The following is a 6098-nucleotide window of genomic DNA, read 5'->3' as shown; positions in this document are numbered from 1 at the left end:
TAAAAGTGTGCTTCACCCCGGTGCATTTCGGTATCTCGGTGCTCACAGGTTCCTTTCCACGGGGCCCCGCACCACTGGAAGAAAGTGTAATGTCCCACCCTACGCCCGGGCCCTCGCCGTCCTGATTGTGCGCCCTTCCCCACAGCCAGGGCCAATCACTTCCGAGTGCTCCTCGCTTGATTGGTGGGGGGCCAGCCGCGACACAGGCGTCCATTTGCGGGGTGATCCGCCATCTGTTCACCAAGGAGCAGCAGCAGCAAGGGGCTTTCCCCGCCTCCGGCCCCTCGGAAGACTACGGGAAAAGTAAAGCTGGCGACCCGGACTACTGTCGGAGGATTCTTGTCAGAGGTGGGTCACGTCTTTCTTTCACTGCTGTGCTCTCCTGGGTTATCCGTCTCGGTGCTCACAGGTTCCTTTCCGTCAGCAAGCATGCTGCTCCCCCTTTGCGACCACATTTAGTTCGCCATATTTTGGATAAAATTGTTTTTTCCTATAGGCAGAATCTGGGAGCTACTATCCATTCAAGCGTGAGCTTTCCCCCCCTCCCTCCCCTCGTTGCTTGTGTGCGTGAGCTCCTCACCCCCCTACCCCCTCCCCCCTCATTGCTTGTGTGCGTGAACTCCTCACCCCCTACCCCCTCCCCCCTCGTTGCTTGTGTGCGTGAGCTCCTCACCCCCCTCCCCCCTCGTTGCTTGTGTGTGCGTGAGCTCCTCCCCCTCCCTCCCCCCTCGTTGCTTGTGCATGAGCTCTTAACCCCCCTCTCCCCTCGTTGCTTGTGTGTGCGTGAGCTCCTCCCCCTCCCCTCTCCCCCCTCATGGCTTCTGCGTGCGTGAGCTCCTCACCCCCTTCCCCCTCGTTGCTTGTGTGCGTGAGCTCCTCACCCCCTCCCCCTCGTTGCTTGTGTGTGCGTGAGCTTCATACCCCCTCCCCCCTCGTGGCTTCTGCGTGCATGAGCTCCTCACCCCCCTCCCCCCCTCGTTGCTTGTGTGCGTGAGCTCCTCACCCCCTCCCCCCTCGTGGCTTCTGCATGTGTGAGCTCCTCACCCCCCTCCACCCTCATGGCTTCTGCGTGCGTGAGCTCCTCACCCCCCTCCTCCCCCTCGTTGCTTGTGTGTGTGAGCTCCTCACCCCCCTTCCCAACCTCGTTGCTTGTGTGCGTGAGCTCCTCACCCCCTCCCCCCTCATTGCTTGTGTGTCCGTGAGCTCCTCACCCCATCCCCCCCTCGTTGCTTGTGTGTGCGTGAGCTCCTCACCTCCTCCCCCCTTGTGGCTTCTGCATGCGTGAGCTCCTCACCCCCCTTCCCCCTCGTTGCTTGTGTGTGTGAGCTCCTCACCCCCCTCCCCCTCGTTGTTTGTGTGTGCGTGAGCTCCTCACCCCCCTCCCCCTCGTTGCTTGTGTGTGTGAGCTCCTCACCCCCCTCGTTGCTTGTGTGTGCGTGAGCTCCTCACCCCCCTCCCCCCTCGTGGCATCTGCGTGCGTGAGCTCCTCACCCTCCTCCCCCCCCTCGTTGCTTGTGTGCGTGAGCTCCTCACCACCCTCCCCCCTCGTGGCTTCTGCGTGTGTGAGCTCCTCAACCCCCTCCTCCCCCTCGTTGCTTGTGTGCGTGAGCTTCTCACCCCCCTCCCCCCTCGTTGCTTCTGCCTGCATGAGCTCCTCACCCCCTCCCCCATCGTTGCTTGTGTGTGCGTGAGCTCCTCACCCCCCTCCTCCCCTCGTTGCTTGTGTGTGCGTGAGCACCTCACCCCCTCCCCCTCTCGTGGCTTCTGCGTGCGTGAGCTTTTCACCCCCCTCCACCCTCGTGGCTTCTGCGTGCGTGAGCTCCTCACCCCCTCCCCCCCTCGTTGCTTGTGTGCGTGAGCTCCTCACCCCCTCGTGGCTTCTGCGTGCGTGAGGTCCTCACCCCCTCTCCCCCTCGTTGCTTGTGTGCGTGAGCTCCTCACCCCCCTCGTTGCTTGTGTGTGCGTGAGCTCCTCACCCCCTCCCAGCTTGTGTATGTGAGCTCCTCATCCCCCTCCCCCCTCGTTGCTTGTTATCATTATTATTATTATTATTATTATTATACATAATGATAATAATAATAATATAAAGGGGGCAGATGTTATACAGTTTCTTTCTTTTTTTCAGTAAGGGTTAGAGAAACTTAGTTCAGTACTTTTTTCCACATGTACAAACAGAATCCCGGCGTCGCCGCGGGGAGACTGTGTGCCAGGCTGCACACATAAAACCTCCATTATTTAAGTGCAGTGCGAGGGAGACCATTTTAATCAGTAATACCCTGCTGACCGTTTGAGAGTTCAGATTAAAAATAATGTGCCCGTCTGAACCTTACTGTAGATTGGCGAGGGTGGAGTCCGGGGGGGGCTGGAGGGGTGGGGGTGCACGTACTTCAAAATGCAGGTGGAAAGATGGAAGTTCACTTCAGCATCCTGCTTAGTTCGGTTGAAATGTACTTTGCAGCAGTGTCATTCCCCTTTCATAGTCCTGACATTAGCGGAGCTGCCGAGTCGGTAGTCGGTAGTCTTACCTCGGCTTCTATTGCGCAGCTCAGGTTGTCCCTGCCAAGATTAGGTGTTTGGGCGACACTATTTAGGCGTCGTCAGTTTCCGACGGACCTCCAGTGTTGCCACACAATACTCGTGGCCGTTCCTGTTTAGTGGTTATTGTGTTCGTTTAATTGTTCGATTGTTAATGCGTGTTACTTGGAGTTGCGGAAATGATGTGTTTTTGTTTTGCGGATTTGGTTTGTGTATGTTTGCGGGTGCTGTGCTTCTTCGCTGATTGGTCTGTTCTCCGCGACTATTTTGGGTAAGAGTGTGTGTGTGGCTCTGTGTGTGTGGCTCTGTGTGTGTGGCTCTGTGTGTGTGGCTCTGTGTGTGTGTGTATGGCTCTGTGGGTGTGTGTGGCTCTGTGTGTGTGTGTGGCTCTGTGTGTGTGTGTGGCTCTGTGTGTGTGTGTGGCTCTGTGTGTGTGTGTGTGGTTCTGTGTGTGTGTGGCGCTGTGTGTGTGTGGCTCTGTGTGTGTGTGTGTGGCTCTGTGTGTGTGTGGCTCTGTGTGTGTGTGTGTGGCTCTGTGTGTGTGTTTGGCTCTGTGTGTGTGTGTGGCTCTGTGTGTGTGTGTGTGGCTCTATGTGTGTGTGGCTCTGTGTGTGTGGCTCTGTGTGTGTGGCTCTGTGTGTGTGGCTCTGTGTTTGTGGCTCTGTCTGTGTGGCTCTGTGTGTGTGTGGCTGTGTGTGTGTGTGTGTGTGTGTGTGGCTCTGTGTGTGTGTGTGTGTGTGTGTGGCTCTGTGTGTGTGTGGCTCTGTGTGTGTGTGGCTCTGTGTGTGTGGCTCTGTGTGTGTGTGTGGCTCTGTGTGTGTCTGGCTCTGTGTGTGTGTGTGGCTCTGTGTGTGTGTGGCTCTGTGTGTGTGTGTGTGTGGCTCTGTGTGTGTGGCTCTGTGTGTGTGTGGCTCTGTGTGTGTGTGTGTGTGGCTCTGTGTGTGTGCGTGTGTGGCTCTGTGTGTGTGTGTGTGGCTCTGTGAGTGTGTGTGTGTGTAGCGCTGTGTGTGTGTGTGTGTGTGGCTCTGTGTGTGTGTGTGTGTGTGTGTGTGTGTGTAGCGCTGTGTGTGTGTGTGGCTCTGTGTGTGTGTGTATCGCTGTGTGTGTGTGTGTGTGGCTCTCTGTGTGTGTAGCGCTGTGTGTGTGTGGCTCTGTGTGTGTGGCTCTGTGTGGGAGCAAATGCAATAGGTCTTGCATTTGCGAGGGATTAAGCTATTGGCATTGTAAATGACAATGCCATTTATTTATCTGTTTTCAAAACCAACACATAAATAAAAAGTTTGTCATTTACAATGCCAATAGCTCTAACTTTTGCAAAGGCGAAACCGTTGCATTGTAAATGCTTGTTTTTTAATGTAGTTTATCAGTTCATAAAAACCATAAACATAAAAGCATTCAGTTAATCAAAGTAGTCTTTTTTCTCTCCCGTCGCACTTCGCACTCGTGCCAGGGCAAGCTGAGATGGGAGGGAAAGCTTGGCTGATTCTATCAAACATTTTGCAGTAGTGAATTGTGAGAAAGAGGTACTCTTTCCTCTATTCATCGAGCTTATTTTGTGTACAAACTCTGAGAAGGGTGGAGCGTGGTTCATTGCACTGAGCACGTGACATGGACAGACTTCGTGAAGAAGAGAAGCTTGACTCATCCCATCAAGCATATTTTGTACAATGAGAAGGAGGGAAGCTTGACACATCGAGGATGTGATATGGACGGGCTAAAATATGAGGGAAGCTTGGTTCATTAAGATTGCGACATTGTCAGACTATGAGAAGCAGAGGCTTGGCTAAAACCTTCAAGCATGTGATGTGCGCAGACTGAGGTAGGAGGGAAGCTGTGCACATCGAGGATGTGACATGGACAGGCTGCGATACGAGTGAAGCTTGGTTCATTAAGCATGTGACATTGTCAGACTGCGAAAAGCAGGAATGCTTGGTTAATTCTTTCAGTTCAAAAGAAAATTGGTTCTGTTGGGTATGAACAACACTTATTTTCAACGTTATTATTTAATTTTGTAAACCAATACCCCCTCTGCAAGAAAAGAGAAATGAGGTTTCTTACAATCGAATGAAAGAATAACCTCCAAGTGACTCTGTATTCTCTTTATATTAAATGAATCATAACCTTACAAAAATCATTTTATCTGTACACAAGACTGTCAATTTCTTCTATGTAGTGCAACAAAAAGTGAAAACAATGAATAGTGATCACGGCGCAATAAACAATAATACAAAAGACTATATACACAATCAATGCATTCAATTAGGCAATCTATACAAATATACAACAGTTACAAAGATCTTGCTTTGCAAAGGCCATCCACTGATGTAAACTTCTTGAACCCTTTTGATTTCTTTTATTTCATTGGAGTTCTAGAGTTAAGGGGCCTGTAGGAATTCTCGACGTTTCGACCCTATCAAGCGCCAACTTGTTGGTCGCGGCGGGTCTTTATCAAGCCGGTTAAATGCACGACAGTCTGCAAATAAGTCAAAAATACTTTTATCAGAGGGGGATTTTGATTAAGCATTTTAACCAATTGCAGGGGCAGTGTGACGACTCACCCTAAATTCCAAGTGCAAGATTGTCACCTGAAGTCGGGATAAAATCTTCTGCTCTGTAAAAAGAGAGGAGGAGCGTATCAGTGTCTAATGTCACCTACCAATTAGGTGCTATCAAAAAAGCTCAAGGCCACACTGGTCGACTATGTCACTCTATAAAAAATTTTTGGGCTAATGCCAGCATATTGTGGCAACTGGTGTCATCAAAACGGTGTATTATGGTGCCTTGATGGTGAAATTTACACCAAAAATGCAGTTACCCCTTAAGTGATCGAATGATTAGTGGCTATGGGGCAGGCGCGCTTTACGTTACAACATGCGTCCGTACGTGTGCGGGACAATTTCCTATGTGCCTTCATGTGTGCTCACAAGGTAGCTAAGTGCCGACTTGATCTGCGCTCAGTTTAGCTTACACAGGATAGCTGAAATATCAGGGCCAACACGGGGACTTACTGACTAGCGCGCATGAAGTTGCTATATGTCTACTCACTCTGCGCGTCTATGTTTGCACCGTATGGCATAACTATTAAAAGGTTCCAAAGTTCGTGCGCCCGAGATAGCTTGTTAGGCAGTAGTATCAAGAGAAGCGCACCTAAAGACGCTATGTGCCTACTAGCTCTGCGTTGCGCGCGTCTATGTGTGCAAGGTTTAACAGCATTATTAAAGGATTCCAAAACATACCGGTCGGTTGGAATAACTTTGTCTATATCTAATCCAGCACGGTGGCTTCGTAAAGACTGCTACTACCCGGCTTGTGTTTCCGACGAGTTTACTCAAATCGGTCAGCTCCCTGCAAACGCATTCACGCGGGATTTAAGCGTCATAGCGTTAGGCGTCACCGCGTATCAAGGAGATTATGCGGTTACTATAGCAACCCTTTCTGGTGTTTGTTTACTATTGGGCAGCAATGCGAAATTTGTACGCCGGGGCTGGGAAGGGTTACTCCACCACCCCGATGGGATATCTCGAGCCATATTATTGAATCTCGTCAGGTTATTTCATTAAACA

The 6098-nt window shown here is 51.2% G+C and overlaps 1 long non-coding RNA gene across 1 annotated transcript; it reads right to left on the bottom strand.

The window, feature by feature from the left end:
* Nucleotides 1–4860: 4860 nt before the first annotated feature.
* On the bottom strand, nucleotides 4861–5888 carry LOC144825040 (uncharacterized). The gene is made up of 3 exons (XR_013609250.1): nucleotides 5772–5888; nucleotides 5094–5146; nucleotides 4861–5008 (listed from the first exon to the last, which is right to left on the bottom strand). It is a non-coding gene; the product is annotated as an uncharacterized LOC144825040 (long non-coding RNA).
* Between the last annotated feature and the right edge of the window lie 210 nt (nucleotides 5889–6098).

The sequence above is a fragment of the Lissotriton helveticus genome, chromosome 3_1, assembly GCF_964261635.1.
Source record: "Lissotriton helveticus chromosome 3_1, aLisHel1.1, whole genome shotgun sequence".
Taxonomy (NCBI): domain Eukaryota; kingdom Metazoa; phylum Chordata; class Amphibia; order Caudata; family Salamandridae; genus Lissotriton; species Lissotriton helveticus.
Note: the sequence above shows the minus strand (reverse complement) of the source record. Positions and strands in the feature narration are given on the sequence as shown.